Here is an 18,522-nt window from a genome sequence, read left to right as displayed (position 1 = left end):
TAGCCCACACACATGGAGTGGTGCCCTCTCCTGCAGAGGGGAATCAAAAACACTTCCACTGATGGGTGTGAATATCAGTGAGGGCAAACCCACAGCAACAGGGCTTCTTCATGCTAGACCTGTTTTCATTTCCTCTGGGGAAGGGAGCATTACACAGAGCAGATTATAATATCATTATAAATTACCATTAAGAAAACAGGTTAATCTCCCTAGCATTTGTCAGTAATAAATTCCAAAAAGATCCCTCTTCGGAGAAGAATAAAAACAAGACAATACACTTTGCTTGTATTGGGCAAGTTGCTGATCAGTTCTTGTGTTTAAACACAGAGCACTGTCTCTTTGCTATCAGTAAAATTATTTCTTTAAAATTATCTGTAGCCTATCAAAAGTTTGCCATGCTTATCTTCCTGGGACAAAACCCAGCACATGGTAACAGTGCATCAGCTCATTGGAACAGTTTGCAAACAAGCAAGCATGGAAAAGAAGCAAAGGTGATTACACCACCTGGTTTCAGAAAATGAGATGCCTTCTTTTAGTCAGCAAAATGAAACATCCCTTCTGGTAACTGCAATCTGGAGCTACAGACCCCCTCTCCACCACAGATCACAGAGCAAAGCAGATTGACAACAGCTACTATAGAAACAAGAACAGAAGAATACCAGGGATGAAGAAATGCTTCAGAGGCTGGAATTTTGCATAAAATGCATAAAATCTGATCCCACCTAAAGGCCATTTTAAACATATGGAGATGAAAGACCACAGCACACTAGCACTTTTCAATCTGTAAATTAGCTGCAGTGAGAACAGATGCCATGTGGAATGGGGAGTGTAGGTTTACATGGCAAGTATTTTTTTACTCTCCTAATCAGAGAATGAAAAACAATGAAGAAAACATTAATAAGTCTCCTAAGAGGAACTCAATTCTTAAAACAAACTAGCAAATCACAGAAAGCATATTCACCACATCCATGACTCTGAGAGTGTGAATGCAATACAGCAGCACCGGAATAGGCAGCATTCTGCTTTTCTATGGTAACAGACTCAGTGCACAGCACTTACCATTTATATCATGGTGACTTACAAAATCAGTGTTAGAATTAATAAAAGCAGGACAAACTGTCCTTAACACAAATGACAAACCAAGTTTCCAGAATTAAGATATCCATTCACATTTCCCAACAGGATGAAGTGGGAGGAAAGCAGAGACTGGGAATTATGATTCCAGTTTGCAAATCTCAGAACAGAGCAAGTGCCTTTTCTTCTCATTATGGAACAACCAGCTGTTATTCTTCACTAAGGTAAAGGGTAGTTCATTAAAAATTAAAGGTCATCTAAACAATTTCCTGAATACAGCTGTCGTGTGATATGAGGTCTCCTTGGGTGTCCAAGAATCTGGTCACAAACAGGGCATGGGACCTGTACAAAGTTTGCAGCTCTTGAGAGCAGAGCTGGACAGTTTCCACTAAAATGGCCAAAGACCGGAGACCAAATTCCACTCCTGAGATTTGCCCAGTTCCTTATTGTCTCTGCCCACTGCCCATACATCCAAGGGAGTGTTTTAAAACCGTAGTGTGGGATCCTCACAAGACCATAATCCACCAAAGACAGGTTTATATTTTCCCATATAAAACAGCCTCTAAATACTAGGCTTGAACAGGTGACTCTGTTTGGCACAAGGGTCTTTTCTGCTTTTCATTCAATTTACAAAACTCAGGCTTCTCTTTCCTCTGGAGCTGTGTTGGCTACACACTTTTTTTGTAGAATCAGACATTTGGGTTGAAAGAGTGACAACAAAAACAAAGAAAAACCACACACTTTCCCTAACACTTTGCACTCCCCATTTCCAGAGCCTCTAAATCAGGGATTCTTTCCCTTTCATCATTCTGCCCTGGACAGAACAATCGTTGAATTAATTTCATCCCTAAATCTCTTTACTTTGCTTCTACAACAACCTCAAAAGTAGAACAATCAGTTTTGCTGCCTCTGGTTAAGGAATATTTGCATCTTGAGGGTGATCTTTTTCAAAACAAGCAGCCACATTTTTCCCAGATTTACATTTCTCACAGCCTCAGTGGCAGAAAATTTTGCCTTTCTGCCACCTCATGCTGACCACATGCATGGGATACAGCTACCCTACTCCTGCATGTATGTCTATTTTTTCCCAGGAGCAGCTTCTGGAGTTGGTTTCTTTATTTCTGTAGGATTTTTTTTTTTAAAAAAAACAACTTTTTAGCCTCTCCCAAGACAGGGAGGACCAAGGGGCTGACCCTTAAGCCTGAGCAATTCTCAGAAAGCACATGTTTGCAGCAGCACAGTGTATCCCCCAGAAGAAGGCTACTTTGCCATATGTATAGCCTCAACACTGTGTTTCAATCCCAAAAGCAATGTACACTGCATGAGATTATTTTTTCCCCTGATTTCCCTGGCAGTCTAGCCAACAGCACAATCTCTCACCAGTGCTTACCAGTCAGATCCTAACTGCTACCTGAAGTTCTTTTGGCTCATTTCCCCCCACAGACCAAAACAAAACAATTCAGCAAGTGTGTTTACTCTTTTCTTGCTGCCAAGCTGATGTCTATTAAGTGTTTTCTCCAGCATTCCCTGTTTGCTGTCCAGGAGTCAACAATATACCTCCAATGGGAACTAATTTATGAAATGTATTGCATCTCTACAAAGCTCCTTTTCTGTCACCAATGAACATGAGGAGAAAAAAAAAATTGTTGAATAGTAGAGAAAAAAAAATGTGCCTTTCATCTTTGGCACTGCAAACTTTTCTCATCTTACAGTGAAAACAGAGACAGATTTATTGATTAAAGTCTGATCTCTACAGGTCGCAAATCAGCTTCAAAAGGCATTAGGAGCAACTCTCAGTGGCTGTTTTCCAGGCTTTTCTTTCCCATTGATATCTTCCAGAGAAACATATGTTAACATCACAGAGCAGGTGCTCATTCCAAACTGGGAAGCCAATTTTTACTGTGTGAATTGTAGTCTAAAGTAAATATATATTTAAGTTTACATATATTTGAGATTTAAGAGGAGGTAAGTGTATTTGGGTTTTCTAAGGCTTTACATCCTCTGTTTTCCTAGTGGCTGACAAAATAATGTAGGTCTAAATCAATACACACCTGAACAATTCATGCTAAAATCTTGAAGGAGAGAGAATCTAAGTGATGGAACAGCAGCAGAGAAGGTTGGTTGGAAATTTGCTCATAGAATCACTGAATGGTTTGGTTTGATAGCGACCTTAAAGATAATCTCATTCCAACCCCCCTGCCATGGGCAGGGACTCCTCCTACTAGAACAGGTTTTCAAAACCCCATCCAACCCAGCCTTGAGCACTTCCAGGGATAGGTTATCAGCCCAGCTTCTCTGGGCAAGCTGTTCCAGTGTGGTACCCACGTTCATGGAGAAGAACCTCTTCCTGAAGCTGCTGTGCTCTTGTTCATCGTTTCCCTGTTAATATAAAGATAATGCCCTACAAATGTCTGGGCTGGGAGACCCAATACATGTATGCTGGCTACACCATGTTCCATCCTTAAAAGATATGTGAAGTACAGCTGAGATCCCCAACAAAATGGAGTACCTGCACTGAAAGATCACCCTGCTGTGATGCCTTCATTGCAGAAATCCTGATCTGGTAATTGCCTTCAGATGCAGGAAAAGCTGAGGGGGATTCTGGAATGTGTCAAAATGGATTTCTGCAAGACAAAAATAGTCACCCAGAGAAATCCAAAGTGACTGGTCTTCCAGCTCTGCCTCCTCACCCTTGGGTACCGACAAAGGACTCAAGACAGACTAACTCTCCTTTTGTCCCCCTTTTTATTTTTGAGGGGAAAAAAACCCTTTTGCTGTCCACAAAAATCAAATGCACTACCTGATGTGCAACACACCAATGATTACACACTGAGAGAGACACTGGTGTTTACTTCAGGGCTATACAATAATACCTGACTGCTCTCAGGTATTCCACAAATTGAGTACCCAGACTATCAAAACTTTTCAGTATTTATACATACTAGCAAACAAAGGAATTAGTGTTCACTGGCTACAAGTTACATAGTTCTCTTATTAATTAGCATTGTTTTCTCTTGGTTAATGATTCTCTCGCTTCCAATGCTAATTAGTCCATATGCTAATTAGTCCATCTGCTCAGTCTTTCCCTTCTTTTGGGTCAGTGGTACGTGAGTCAGTGGTCACAATCTGCCCCCACTGGGATTACCTTTTACCCAGTTTGAGCTGATTTCATCCCAGTTGCTGAGTTGGCTTTACTGGTTTTTTCCCCATCTTGTGGGTTCTGCCCAGTGTCCATGTGGCCTGTAAATTCTGCATTCTGTGTCCGCTCTCAGGGGCACATCCTTATTCCCGAGCTTTGTTAACCACCCCCTACATCTCAGAGCATTAAAACACGCCGAGCCCTAAACCTAAGCAAGGCAATTCTACCGACAATTCATTTGTCTTTCGAACACCTGCGCATCGCTTGGCGCTGCGATGTTTCACGGATTAACTCTGATTTCTCGTTGAGCAGGCTTGAAAGTACACAAAGGTCAAACACCAAGGAGTAGCCCTTCCTAAGAAAATTTTCACATATCCCGCATTTTCCAACACTCTTCCAGTAAAACACGGCTAAACCCGTCTCCACACGGCCGCCCCCAGCAGCGCCCTCAGGCAGCGCGTCCCTCCCGCGCCGACATGGCGGCCGTTCCCTCCGAGCGGCCGCGAGATGGCAGCGCCCGCCGCCGCACCCGCAGCCCCGCCGGCCGCCGCGCCTCGGGGCTTCCTCCGGGAGCGGAGGATGAGGACGGAGGGGAGGCTCCGTCCCGCCCGCGGCTCCGGTGGGGAGGGTGGTGAGGGGCGAGAAGGGCTGGGGAAGGGGAGAAGGAGAGAAAATGGCCGCCGCTGGTGGCAGCGCGGGGTGAGCCCGCTGGAGCGGAGCGCGGCCCCGCAGCGCACCTGAGGGAGCGCGGCCGCGGGTAGAGGACGGTGCGCGGCGGAAAAGCAGTGAGCGGCAAGTGTAAGGTAATAAAGAGCGAAGGGGGCAGCAACAGGGAGAAAAAAAATAGTGATTGTGAGGCTGGCTAAACATCCGTGATGATCCAAGAGGTTCCCGCTTCACGAGTCTTAACTCCAGCAGCCTGCTGTTCTTCACAGTGGCTTCCCTGATGTTCCTTACAGAGAGTGACTTCCAGCCCCTTGGCACAAGAATAAAACAGACTCTGGTGGCTGTAATCTTCTCTCCTTCAGTAATCCTCTCTGTATTTTACAGAGAGACCACTGGAAGTAATTTAAAATTGAAATAAAGATAGCAGCTTTGTAAAGTGTGACAAAAAGGTAGGGAAACCAATGGAGTTTTGTCGGACTTAATGGAAATGAGACCACTAGAAAAAAAGGTGTTCATTAGTAAGAAATGAGCACACACACGCTCTCCCCAAATAATTTAGTATTGGGAATAGCCTATTTACTTTATGTACATTAAGAATGTTTTAGAACACAGTACACAGTAGGAGGAGTCTGGAATGGTGTTCCTGGCCACAGCCTGAAGCAGCAGCAGCATCCATAGGAGCTCCACAGCCAGTGCAGGGATGAACACCTGCCGCCTTGTACTTGTCCTGAACGTGCTGCTGCCACCACCTCTTACTGCCATTCTTTGTGCTTTGTTTTCATCCTTATTTACTTGACGTTGTTTGTATTGGAGACCTTATCTATTTTAATCTATTGACTGCAAGAGGTCCCGGTTTCTCCGAGTCCCTGCAATTCACGTTGCACGTAGGGTGACAGAGGCCACAGCCCAGATGCTGGCTTGTGCCATCAGGCTCAAACACATCCTCCACAGTTGTATAACCTGACCCAGACACCATGTCCTAGTATTGTATGGCCCCTGCCAGGTTACATAAGGTGACACACCATCTGCACTGACATCTATGACCTGATGCAGGTGGCATCACTCTGCAGCACATGTTAAGAAGGGGAGGAGGCTTCTTACAGCCCACATTTTTTTTTTCACTTTTAATCTGATCACCTTAGCACAAGGCATTCCTAGCAACTCAGCAATAGCCTTCATCTGTCACCAGTGCTAGCAGGAGTGATATATATATATATATAGATATAGAGATATATAGATACATAGATATATATATATATTATATACATGGTGGAAATAAACACTACACATTTGCTGATGTGGAAGTAATTTGAGAGCAAACATAGTAGACATTTTGCCCCCAAATTTCAAAAATTGTCAAGTGTGAAAATTCTTCAGGTGAGAAATGCTATTTTGCTTGCCTCCTATTGCATTAGTTCTGACTGGTCACCTTTAAGATTTCTCCACCAGAGTTGAAAAGTAAAAGTAAAAATCAAGAGTAAACAAAGTTTTGTTTTACAGGGAGTGTGGGTCTGCCAAGTATTAAATCACAGCCTGTTCTAGCCCCACAGTGTTCAGAAAGGAAGGTGGTAAATTTGCTAGGTATTCCTGTGGTGGTCACCACAGTGTGTGGACTTGGAGAACATGAAGAGAAAGAAAAATACATTCTTGGGAAACGCAGAGGCACTCCAGCACCCTGAGATGGCGGGAGTGTGATTAATACTGTTCTGATGGAGGAATGCACATGCAAACTCTGGCTGAGACATTTCCAGAAGTATGAGCTAACAGAGACTTGACCTCGAGTCCTAGTGAAAAGTAAGGCTAATTTTTAAATACTTTATGCCTCTTTTTGAATAAACCCTGAGTTGATTAAAACCTGTAGCAAAGCCCTGGGTTTCACAGGCTCAGGGATTCGGCACCTAAGAAACCTCTCCAGTATTTCTGAAGTGGATTTTTTTCTTCCTGCAACAAAGGATCTTCTCTCAGCACACAGAGGACAACGTGCAGCTGTTATCAATGCACACCGCTGTGAAACTCACTTGATCAGCCCCAGGCAGCAGGAGATATCTCCCAGCCCCAGGGCAGCCAGAGTCTCCAACATATCCAGAGTTAAAATCAGCAGCCTCGATCCACACCCTGCGACTTCCAGCGCTGCTGGCATCTTACAAACACACCTCTTGGACTTGCAATGATGGGTTACTGGGGGCGTGCGTGCCTCCCACCAGTGGAGACAACAAAGGGTTTTATTCATGGGTGTCTGTAAAAGAAAAACAACACACTGAACATGCATGTAGTGAGAGCATCCCCATCTGCATCATGTGAGTCTTGTTCCGCTGCACCCCGAGAGCTCTGAGCAAGGGGAAAGAAGCTCAGGGCTCCATTTTGCAATTTGTGAAATGTCAGGGAAAATAGAAACTGATTCTGATTGTCTCACTGAAAAAAAAGAAAAGATAAATTATTTCTCTTTTCTGCCTTTCACAATGCTGCTTCTACCTCTTTGTTTTCCAGGCTGCAGATCAAGGTGTTCAGCAATAGAGAAAAGGGCAGTGTAGAGAGTCCAGCAACACGATCAACACAACGGAGAGACAGAGTCAATTATTAAACCCTGGGCAGCCTGCAGGGCTTTCAGCACTGGGTAAGGAAAGCTGTTTGAAAAGCTACTTTCTCTCCTGCAGCATTAAGTGAAAATGCATAATTTGTGTTTTTTAGGCTATTTGTAGTTGAGAGCATTGGGCAAGCATTCACTGCTTGGTGTCCATAGAGCTTCCAGCCCTTCTGTAGTCAGTTCTCTGATCCTCCAGGATCTTAACTCCAGCCAGTATAAAACCAGTGTAAAAAAGACATTTATTAACACAAATATATCAGCTATGCTCTGATATGAAGCCTTATCCATAGGAGGAAAATGTAGAGTTTAGAAAGACTGTACATCACCTAATGTCAGCCTGAAAGTGCAACTATGCAAATTGAAATAAAAAGCAGTCATGAAGCTTAGCATCCACTGGCAATGATTCACACATTTGTTTACACTTTGAAAATCCTCTTTGCCTTAAATTTTCTCTCGGGGACATGTGTTTTTACAAGACAATTTTTCACTTTCATCTTCTCCTGCCCAGAGCAGAGCTACTCAAGGCTGTAACTCTCAACAAACCCTACCAAGTATAGAAAAGGATTAGGTAGGGGTGGTATTATTTGCCTTGTCATCACTGAAAATAATGCATTTTCACCACACTGAAATATCCTATTTTTTTAAGATTTTAGACAAGACAGATGATTTTTACCATGCAGGTAAGGGAATTCAAATTAAAATAGGCACTATAGGTCAAGATGTAACAATAGTCATGCTGAAGTAGGATCTCATGAGTAATCTCCAGTGTGTCTTACACAGTGTCATAACAAAATTTTATTATTTTTTTTTAAGACAGAGTAGTTGTTATTCATGCAAAAGTTCAAGAGAAGAAACAAGGGATCATCAAAAACTCATTTTACCCTTTCTGATGATGGTGGGAGGCTTCAAAACATGCTAGAAGAGCCAAAAGAGTGTTTTGGCCACTGACTTTCATTTCACAACAGATGAAAAATTTTACTTTAGCCCAGTGGATTGAGTAACAGACTGTAAGGAGAAAGGGAAAAGAACAAATGCAAACACACTTTGACTAAATAGGTACATACAAGTAGAAGCCCAGTAGAAGCAAGTATTTCAGGCCAAACCCACTTCCTAATTTCTTTAATACTGAGTTTTAGAGATAAAACACAATGGCTCATGGTTTTTATTGGAGTAGAAGAAGGCAAGTGATTTTCTTCATGTCCTCAAAGCCCCTTTGTCTTAAAAGTCTTGATAAAAATTAGTCTTTTGAACCCAGGTAAGTTTCCAAGGACTTTAATCAAGGACTAGCAGCAGATCAAGATCAAAACCAGTAAATAAAATTTTCATCAAAAGGAAAAGTCTTTCTGGAGACTGAACTGGGCTGATGAAAGAGGCTGTTCTCTCAGAAGTATCTGATATTAAAGGGTTTCCACCATGAAATGAGTTGTTAAATAAACACCCATCAAAATAACACCTTTTCTAAAGTTATTTGGCTGTAGGGATTAAAAAAAAAAAGAAAAAGAAAATAAAGTGGTGTTCTACCACAGATATCTGTTCTGCTGAAGGCTGATCAGGAGAAATGTATCTCAAAAGCTAAACTTCTGATGGTTCTCCTATTAATGGAGGAATCTGTTTCATTCAAAATTTTTCCTAAATGTAGCCTCCCCTGCAACAATTTCTCTACCACCTTCATGAGATTGCCCTCCAGTTAATAGCACAGCACACCTAAGGAACATTGAAAAGTCTGAGGTGTGGTTCCCTGGAATTCTTCAGACTCCATGGTCTTGCAAAACAACTCTTAAACTTCCACTGCAAGGTTTTGGTTCCAGTGGATTTCAGGAGGTGGAAGTGTGTATGAAAACCCTGGTAGGTTTTTGTTTTAATCACACTGATTACAAATCAGTTAAAAGACCCATTCTAGTTTTGAAATGGAATGGAATTTTTATGCTGGATATTGCCTGGATCCACATGTCTTTCCCTGCGGGCTGGGGGTACCTGCAGCAGCATCTCCTCCTCCTCCTCCTCCTCCGAGCCTTCCAGGTGTCTCTGGGACAATGACCAGACTTCCTGATACACAGCTGCCATTCAGCTCTTGCTTGAATGCTTGAATCTTAGTTCCCTCTCCTAGTCCCACGGAAGACCACTGCTATTCATAAAAATAAATGCTATAATCTACCCAGCAAGGCTGAGAAGAGCCTGGACAAAACTCCCAGGAGGGGGATGACAGGAATACTCTGCATCTGGACACCAGGCACTCAGAAGTGATGAACCAACACCACAGAATAGTGGAACAGGGATCACCAGCTCAAATGCAGGGTACAAGAGGATGGAGAAATTGAGTCCATGTCTGCTTATACCTGCAATAATTAGGCTGAGTGGAGCTAGGAGAGGCAGAATTTGAGAGGGAAAGAAACATCGTACCCAAACAGTTGGAATTGACAGCTATTTTGCACAGATCACTTTTGAGAACATTTGAATTCCCTAGTTTGATGAAAGAAATTTATTTCCCCTTTCTTCCTTCCTTTCTTCTGTGCATTATTGCATCCAGCAGCCCTGGAGCCCAGCTCCTGTGTGAGCGAGCATGGGGGGGCCATTGCTCATTGCTGGCCATATGCTTCTGTCAGGTGTTTATTTGCACTAAAATTGCTATTCTTGAAACCCATAAAGCAGTTATTTTGTAGTAATTTGTGATCTGGTAGATGTTGTTCCCAGCTTTCAGGAGATTCAGTTTTCCACAAATATGTCAGTTGTGCTTAGAGCTTGGTCTTTTCAACAGCTTTAGAGGAAGGTAATCCATTTTGCACTTAAACTATCCCTCTGTCTTTCTATGTCCTAATGTTCTCTCCATGATTTTAAATCACTTCATTTTCTTTGCTTACAAGTGCTCTACTTCTCTAATCTTGGAAAAACTGCCCTTCCTCACACTCTACCTTTCTGACTTGCAATAAATTAGCTGGTGACTCCATGACAACAAAATTGATCATGTCTCCTGAAGCTGTCTCCATATGTCTCAGGCAAGTTTGTGGGACCTCGTCTTCTCTGACAGCTCATGTCCTGGTTTTCCTGCAGCACCCTCCAACAGTGACTGCTAAGTGAAAGGAGACAATTCTGTTTTCAGTTGCTGTTTCACCTGATTGTTCTGCCACTTTCATGAGCATTTGCTTTCCTGGCTATCAGTGACGGCTTTTTATCCTATTCACTTCACAACATGACAAATTGAAACTTTTGCAACTTCTTGATTGTTTTTTCAGTCAGTCCTACTTGCTTCTCATATTTCTCAAGATCATTTATAGCCATTAACTGCTCCATGACAGAGGTGAGTGTCTGGCTGCAAACCTGCAGTAAGGGTAGAAGAGCAGCCATTCCTAAAGTTCAGCTCTTCAGCTGAAAATGTATTTTAAAAGGGTTTTAAAAAAGTGTTATTATCATAGCTTGGATACTCTTATCTAGTAAGATATAGAAAATGCGAAGGTGAGCAGACTACCAAAATTCCTGCTAATTATCCCAAGCTGTCTGCAGTATGAGTGGAATATAGTCTGGGATATAATTTGGCTTTGGGAGGCCTGTAAAACTTAATCAACTCTTCCATTAACTGCCTTGTCACTTTTTGAACCACAGGGATGTAGCTGCTATTTCTGCTGATTGCAGGAATCTGGTAATAATGTGAAGTCAGTAGCTTAGACTAAAATGAGAGATACTGGGGTGCAGTACAAGGAGAACAGTTTGTACTGTCTGCATGCAAACCAGAGAACAATCAGGTTTTCTCAGAGGTAATAGGCTCAAGTCCTGAAAATTCAGGTTGAAAAAGTCTTTTGATTTAGAGTTAGAAAAGGAGCTGTGCCCAGCAAGGTTCTGTCTCCTCACCCCCTACGGAGCAATAAATCCTCTAATCCCACAGAGGTAACAAAACCCCAGGCCCCCAACTTTACCAGTGATTTTAGTATGTCCTTTCTTCTGAAAGGACTGCAACTTTTTCAAAATTCTGTTTGCAGTCAGCTTAGCAATATTCTGCCTGCTCCACACACATGGGAATTCTCACCCACAGCCACCCTGTGAATTCCTTGCCACTCACTGCACAGCTATCAGCTTCTTCATGCTCAAAATAGCTCCCCTGCGTCACATCAGAATGGCTCCTTGCTCCCAGCTGACATTCCCAGCCCACAGAAATCTCAGTATTCCCGTGCAGCTCCTCACTTTGGGAAATCTAGAAATAACACGCTGTTTTACTATTATCTTTGCAAGTTTAGGTGAATCTTCTGGAGATAGTAAAACCCAGAGAAAACTCCTGCACGTGCAGCACTGAAATTCAACAATACATGACTGAGCTTTTTAGCTGGGCTCATTTCTCACCATGGGGTTAAGTCCCCAGGATAGTTGGTGCCTCACGTAAGAGGAGCCTGGATAATTTGGCCATAGACTTAGAAAGGTGGCTCTAATTTCAACTAAAAATACATTTGAATTCCTTCTGCCTTAACCACACAGCTTCCCTCTCACACAGGCACAACCCTTGTGCACTCCTTTCTCCCTTGCCCAGACTTTCTTTACACAAGCCTGTATGCCTCTTTCCCAACTCTCACGCCCCACCTTTCCCAGATTAAGTCCCCAAAATCATCCAGAACTTGATTTCTCCTTGTTTAGGCAAAGACAGAGAAGATTTCCAAATTTGAGGGTTGTATTATATGAAGTACCTTGGTGGGTAAGATGTTATATTAAAATAAAGTCACAGAAAGTTTTATTCCATTTGCGCTAAGGTTTGCAAATATTTTTGCAATTAACCAAGACAGGTTTCTTTCTCAAAAGTAGTTAATTACATGAAATATTGAAATACATCGTATTGAATAACACTAAATACAATTAAGTAAACCTTGTTTATTACTAAGTTAAACACAAAGTGTTACTTTTACCCAGATTTAATTTGGACAGAATATTTTCAGTTTCACTGTCTCAGAAGCTCAGTATAACAGAATTTGCTAACTTCTTAAGAAACAAACAAACAAGGGTAAAAGGCTAGATAATCATGACTTTCTTGGCATTCCTTCATGTTTCATGTCTTCAAGGCAGTGATGCTGGGGATCAGTTCTTTCCTTTAAATTAAAAACCAAAACAAACGAAACAACCACCTCGCTTTTCCCAGTGTTTGGGTTGGAAGGACTAACATAATTTGAAAAAGATTCCTTAATGTATTGTATTGTTGTTTTTGGTTTTTTTAAAATGCTCTTACCCTGTCAGTAATTAACAGATCCAAGTAATTTTAACTGGATTAGAAAGTAATTTCTTTCTATTCTGTTTATTTTCTTCTATTGCACAGCTAACCTCATAGTTGGCTGCCAATTCATTCAAAGCTGTTCAGTATCTTTGCAGCTTCTAACAAGAATATGTTTTCTTCACTAATTATTCTTGAAGAAGGTAATTTGTATTATTAAATGTTCTTCAGGTCTGCTTTCCTGTGGTTTATGAACTCTTGCTAGCTTCAGTCATCTGGAGAGAAATGAGACATGCAAGCCTCCAGAAAATACTATTTATTAGGAGCTACAGCAAGACACACAAAGGATATAATTTTGAAACCAACAATTATAAAAATTTTATATTAAAATATTTCTGTAAATTTTAAGCAAAGTCCATTGGGACTTCCTGAGAATGAAAATATTTTTCCTGGAGAAAACATTAGTAACACTGAAAGAGCTGTGTGTTGCCTCTGGGGACCCATTTTACTGAAAGCAAAGATGAGGAGGTGACCAGCTGGCTCAGAGTCATTGAACAGGCTCAGAAAACCCTGCTCTTGATGTAGCTGATTTTGGCAATAGCTTGAAAAGTCTTGGTGTGATCTGGTGCCTTTTCTCACTGGCCAGCCATGACCACAGCGTTTCCATTTCCCAGCTTTTTGGCAGCACTTGTAAAACTCTTGACATCTGAGAGTACAGTTGCTGAAAGCTTCAATCAAATGCTGCAGGTACTAAAGAGTATCCCAAGAGCACCATGTATAAAATGCAAAGTCATTATGTGCACATATCTATAAACCAAATGTGTTCTTCATCTTGATTTTCTCCTGCTGTGAACTTGGTGTTCATCTGCATCCTTCAGTACCTAATTATTATTTTTAAGTGTGCATTTCCTTACCTGTCAGGGTGTACCAGCTTTGGCTCTCACAGTTCATATTAGCTATCCTCTGTGCTTGATACATTGCTTTAGGAATACAATTATTTCTTGCTGACATCTCTACCACTTTGATTAATAAAATTAATTAAAACCATTACAACAGGAGGTAATTTATGAAACACTAAACAAGAAGCCCTCCCCCCCCAAGAGCTGACTAAGATAAGAACAAAAGGAGTAATCATGGGTGATAATTGCATTGTCTCATTCCATTTTCTTTTCAAACCTTATTACAGCTGTCCCAAGAAAACATGCATTATCCAATCCAAGTAATGAAAGAGCAATTCTAAAAGCTAATTGTCTATAAAAATCTAGAGCTGATCCTTTACTCCTTGGAAATAGGAAGGTAATTGTATTGGTGTACCAATTCATGGTCATCATCACAGGGGATCACATCCAGCTTCAGAGTACCAACTTCTCCCTTTCATAAGGTTAGAATTAAAAAAAACATTCAAATATTGCAGTGAGACCATTCCAGCACAGATGTGATTTTCATTCATCATGGGTCTATAGTTGAGAAAGAAATGCATGCAAGATCCAGTGGCTAAAAACTGAATAGAAATTCTGTGGCCTGGAGCAAGAGGATTATCCTGGCACCTTCAAGCTTTAAAATCCTTTAAACTGATACCCAAGTTAGGAAAACACTAACATCTCTAAGTTTTCCTTCCAAGCCACAGGAAACAAGAATGAGAAAAGGAAACAAATCACAAGTGGTTCCATACAAGTAATTTTTTGGTGCTCCACTGGCCACATTTCATGGCACAGGAGTTACCTCAGATGGCAGCAGCGGGGTCAAAGACCAGACCTGGAAACTGTCTTCACTCAGCAAGTCTTGGCTTTGTGGCTACTGCAAAGACAGCAAAAGAAAGTGAGAAGAAACATTGCTGTTCACCAAGGGGAATGAGGATTCCAAAGATATGGGCTGAAATGCTTTCTGACTGAAGTGTAACCCTGTGAAAGAAAATGCATCGACTGCTTGGGAGTGATAAAGAAAGTCCTAAGAAAGGAACATGAAACAGTATCTCAAATTATCCACTGTTGTTTGCACAGGTTTTGTTTCGGGTTTTGTTGTTTTTTTCTTCAATAAGAAATCATTAGGAAACTAAATTTGGACACCAATCTGCCACTTACTGCTGCTTCTGCTACTACCATGGCCCCAAACTGATGGTACAACAGCCAAAATGCATTAGGAATTCAGCTGACATCAGCATATCTCTGCTGAATGTCTTGTATCACATGAATGTCTCGGTGCAGATCAGCAGTACTGATATTTAATTGTGACTTTTCTGTGTAGACAATGTTTAACAGGCCAGAAACAATACACAGGCATGCAGTACCATAAACATGCATTGTACAGCAGAAGGAACCAAGCAAGCTCATCTCATGAAGAAGAAAAACAACCCTGAATTCAACTATTGTAAACATCCTAGTAGAAAAGGGCCATAATTATTCATCTTTATAAATCAAAATATGGACTGATAAATATAATTCCCCCCCCCTTTGGATTAAAATTCCAGTCTGCTCAGTGCTGAGGTAGAAGAGTTTCAATAAATGTAGAAGTATGTGAGAAAATGGTGTCTAGGAATTTATCTTCCTTGATCATAGATCATTATGTATAAGCAAATCATTCTGTAGCAAATAGAAGTTAGAGATTATTAAAAATAAAAATGAACATGCGGTTTCTCAGTGATTTAGTGAAATGCTGTACCCTGAGCATAAGGGCAAGTGATCCTTTTATGCAAGAGAGTAGCACGTCTCCTACTAGCCCCAAGAGATGAACGAGTCATACTCACAAGAATTACTAAAAAATGGGGATCCAAATTTGTTTCGATTAAGTGTGGGATTTTGATCCTCTGCCTTTAAAAGCTGGCAGTTTAGCAAAAACATCAAGCTGCATAATTTCCCACTGGCTAGAAAAATACTGCTGATGATCTCTCAAGTGGAACTGAGCAAAAAACCTTATCTCATGCAAACACTGAGTTGTGTATTTTTGGTTTTGGGTTTTTTTTCCCCCTCTGTGTTATATAATAAGAAGCCAGGTGTGTTCTTCACTTTCTATGGAAATACTGATTCCTCATTTCAACTGCTGGCTTTTAAGAGCTCCCTTCAATGTATATATTGGTTATAGGATTGAACATTAATCTATAAAAAAAAGGCCTAGAATTTGATTACTACACACTCAATGCAGATTAATGAATCTGCAGATGCAGCTACACAAGATCCCTGTGCTCATCCCTCAAGCAAGGATGTTGATAAATGACAAGACCTGGCACATTTATCCTGGACTTTTCAGGTTGTAATGCACAAACAGATGAAATGGAGCCCAGAATAAATGGAAACATCCTAAACCCACCATCCCTTACAGCTCAAACCCACAACCTTCAAAGGCAGTGCATCTGTCAGCTGGTAACTGCATTTTTTTGGCCATAAGAAGACCATGTGTTGTTCACAATGGCAGAGCCCAAAGTGATGCACAGTGAATTATGTAGAGAACTGAGAAGCCTCCCTGTGCTGCTGCTATTATGGGGTCATTTTTGTTCATTCACCTGGAGGAACGGCTGCTTTTAATTCTTCCCTTCTCTGCCCTCTCCTGTGTTCTCTCATTAGCAAAGGGACCTTTCCTGGTTGTACCATTTTGGAGCTGGCATTCTTAAAACCACAGTTTGGAGATGAGAAATTTCAGGTAACACTTGGCAAATCCAGAGGATGCTGTGGAAGCTGCTGCTATGATTCCAGTACAGCATATGGAATGTAGGGAAGAGGAGTCAGCTGAAAGGTTTCATTATGTTTTTCTCCAAGTAAACAAAAAAGATTTTTTTTTTTTTCCCTGGAGAATGAATTAATTTCTTCATAGTCTAAATTTTTCAGCAAGTGAATTGAATCTGATGGGTTTTTAATGTTCTTGTAAAGCCAGGAAACTGTTTTAGAAATTGCTAACATTTATCATGTTCCTTGGTAGAACAGTCAGATACGTTGGTTAAAAAGAAACCCCACACTGATTGTCTCTCTTGAATAAGTACTTTTAAGTAAATAACTGGGGCTGTTGAACAAATAAAAAATAAACAAAAGATAAACAAAATAATATTTCTGCAAGAAAATAGTGTCCAAATTTAGCTCATGCGGTTTTTGTCAGAAGAGAGAAGATAAAATTATCTCCAGCTAAACCAAGGCTCTTGTATACTTGTCATTTAGGAACTCTTTCAGTGACATGCAGGCAAAGACTAGAACTGACACTTATTTCAACAGAAAAAAAGAACAAAACGGAGGTTAGAGGACACGTTATTTATTGTGCTCATCTGACAGCCCAAATGCAATGAGATGAGGCAGAAGTGCCCAGGCACTGTTACAGAAAGAATCAGCTCCTGAAATAGATTTTCATTTCGCTTTGCTCTGTCATAATTAGAAATGTCAAATTTCTTTTGGGAGGAAAAAAATAAAAAAGAATGGGAAAAGTTTCGCTTCTTCCTTAGAAAATGAAAATCTGAGTAAGAATTGAAATATCTGTCTGCAATAAATGTTTGTTTGCTCAGCCTAAAACTAATTTACATTTTTGGAAGTGTGAAGTGCATTGTTCATAATCTAGTTAGTTCATCAAAAGTATTTTCAGATATGAATTCTTTACCTTTGAATGATGATGAATCTGTTATCCAGTGAACTTAACCTGAGATACCAGCAAATCAGGAAAAGTTTAGAAATCCTGCATGCAGAAAGCAACAGGGTGGCTGAGAAGTGTGGGAAAAAGTGGCACACACAAGTTGTTTATAGATTTTGGATACCAAGGCATATCATGTTTCTGAAAACAATCTTGGAAAATTAATTTAATTTAACAATACATCTATTAAAGAACTTATCAAGGCACACAGGATAAAGGAACCACAATAAATGTGGTTCACAAGACTCTCCAACCCATAGCAGTAACTGTTAAAAACTAAGTTGGCTTTTCCTACACCTGTGGTGCTGGTTATTTTGGTTGGCTGGCTGGTTTGTTTTTATCCTCTTAGATTTCTGCTCTTAGATCCAGGAGGTTCCCAGATCCTCAGGTCCTGTGCACTCCAGCTGGCTGACAAAACCTTACAAGAAATATTCTTGTTAAAACATGGTCCTGTGCCATGTTGGAACAGGATGTTTCTTCTCTCCTTTCTTCATTTCAAATTGTTTTGCGAACCGAAAATTCTAAGGACTTTCAGTTTTCAAAACATTTCTGTAAGGAAATATGCTGCCTGTGTTTTGAGAGGGGTGCAGTGACTCCAGTAACATCAATTCCAGCTCGCAGCTGCGTTTGGATCCCAAGTCCTTGGCTCTGGGCATGTGTCAGGCAGCCAAACAGCTCAACTTCCCAGCAAAATGGGAAGCCCTCCCTGCCTCTGCTGGCTGCTCATGAGAAAGGGCTGTGGCTTCAAGTCCCTTGCTCAGGGCAATCCACAAGGCTTTCAGGCAGGCTTGGATTACAGGGGAATTCATCTAGCTCTGCATGTTTCACAGCTCTGTGAGAAAATCTGGGAACAAATTGATGGTTTAAATTAAATTTTGCTTCTGATGTGCCAAATGGACCACCTCGGTAGACTCCTAAATCTAAATGTCTGGCAGTGGAGTACCACCCTCTGAGGCAGCTGAATCCCATCCATCTGCCACCCTCCAGCCCACAGTTTAGCCCAGAAGTTGCGTTTTTCTGAAGTGCACCCCATCCTAGGGGGTTACCATGGCAACTGAGGGACAGAGTGGCAGGTGCCGATCCTGCTACAACTCCGCTTCTGTCAGGAGACAGCTACATCACTAAAGGTCAATTTTCTGGTCTTTATTGTTAAGACCTAAGGTGATTAAAGAGCACAGGTCACACCTGCACAAACCCACCCCATTCAGAGCTGTTATTCCCATATCAGTGAGAACTAATTCCACTTTTTGTACCTGTTTACTGTTTTGAGAAAGC

Source organism: Pseudopodoces humilis, chromosome 2 (assembly GCF_049639895.1).
Source record: "Pseudopodoces humilis isolate 2021_Gansu_Grassland_sample_001 chromosome 2, ASM4963989v1, whole genome shotgun sequence".
Lineage (NCBI taxonomy): Eukaryota > Metazoa > Chordata > Aves > Passeriformes > Paridae > Pseudopodoces > Pseudopodoces humilis.
The sequence above is the reverse complement of the archived record's forward strand: the minus strand, read 5'-3'. Positions refer to the sequence as shown.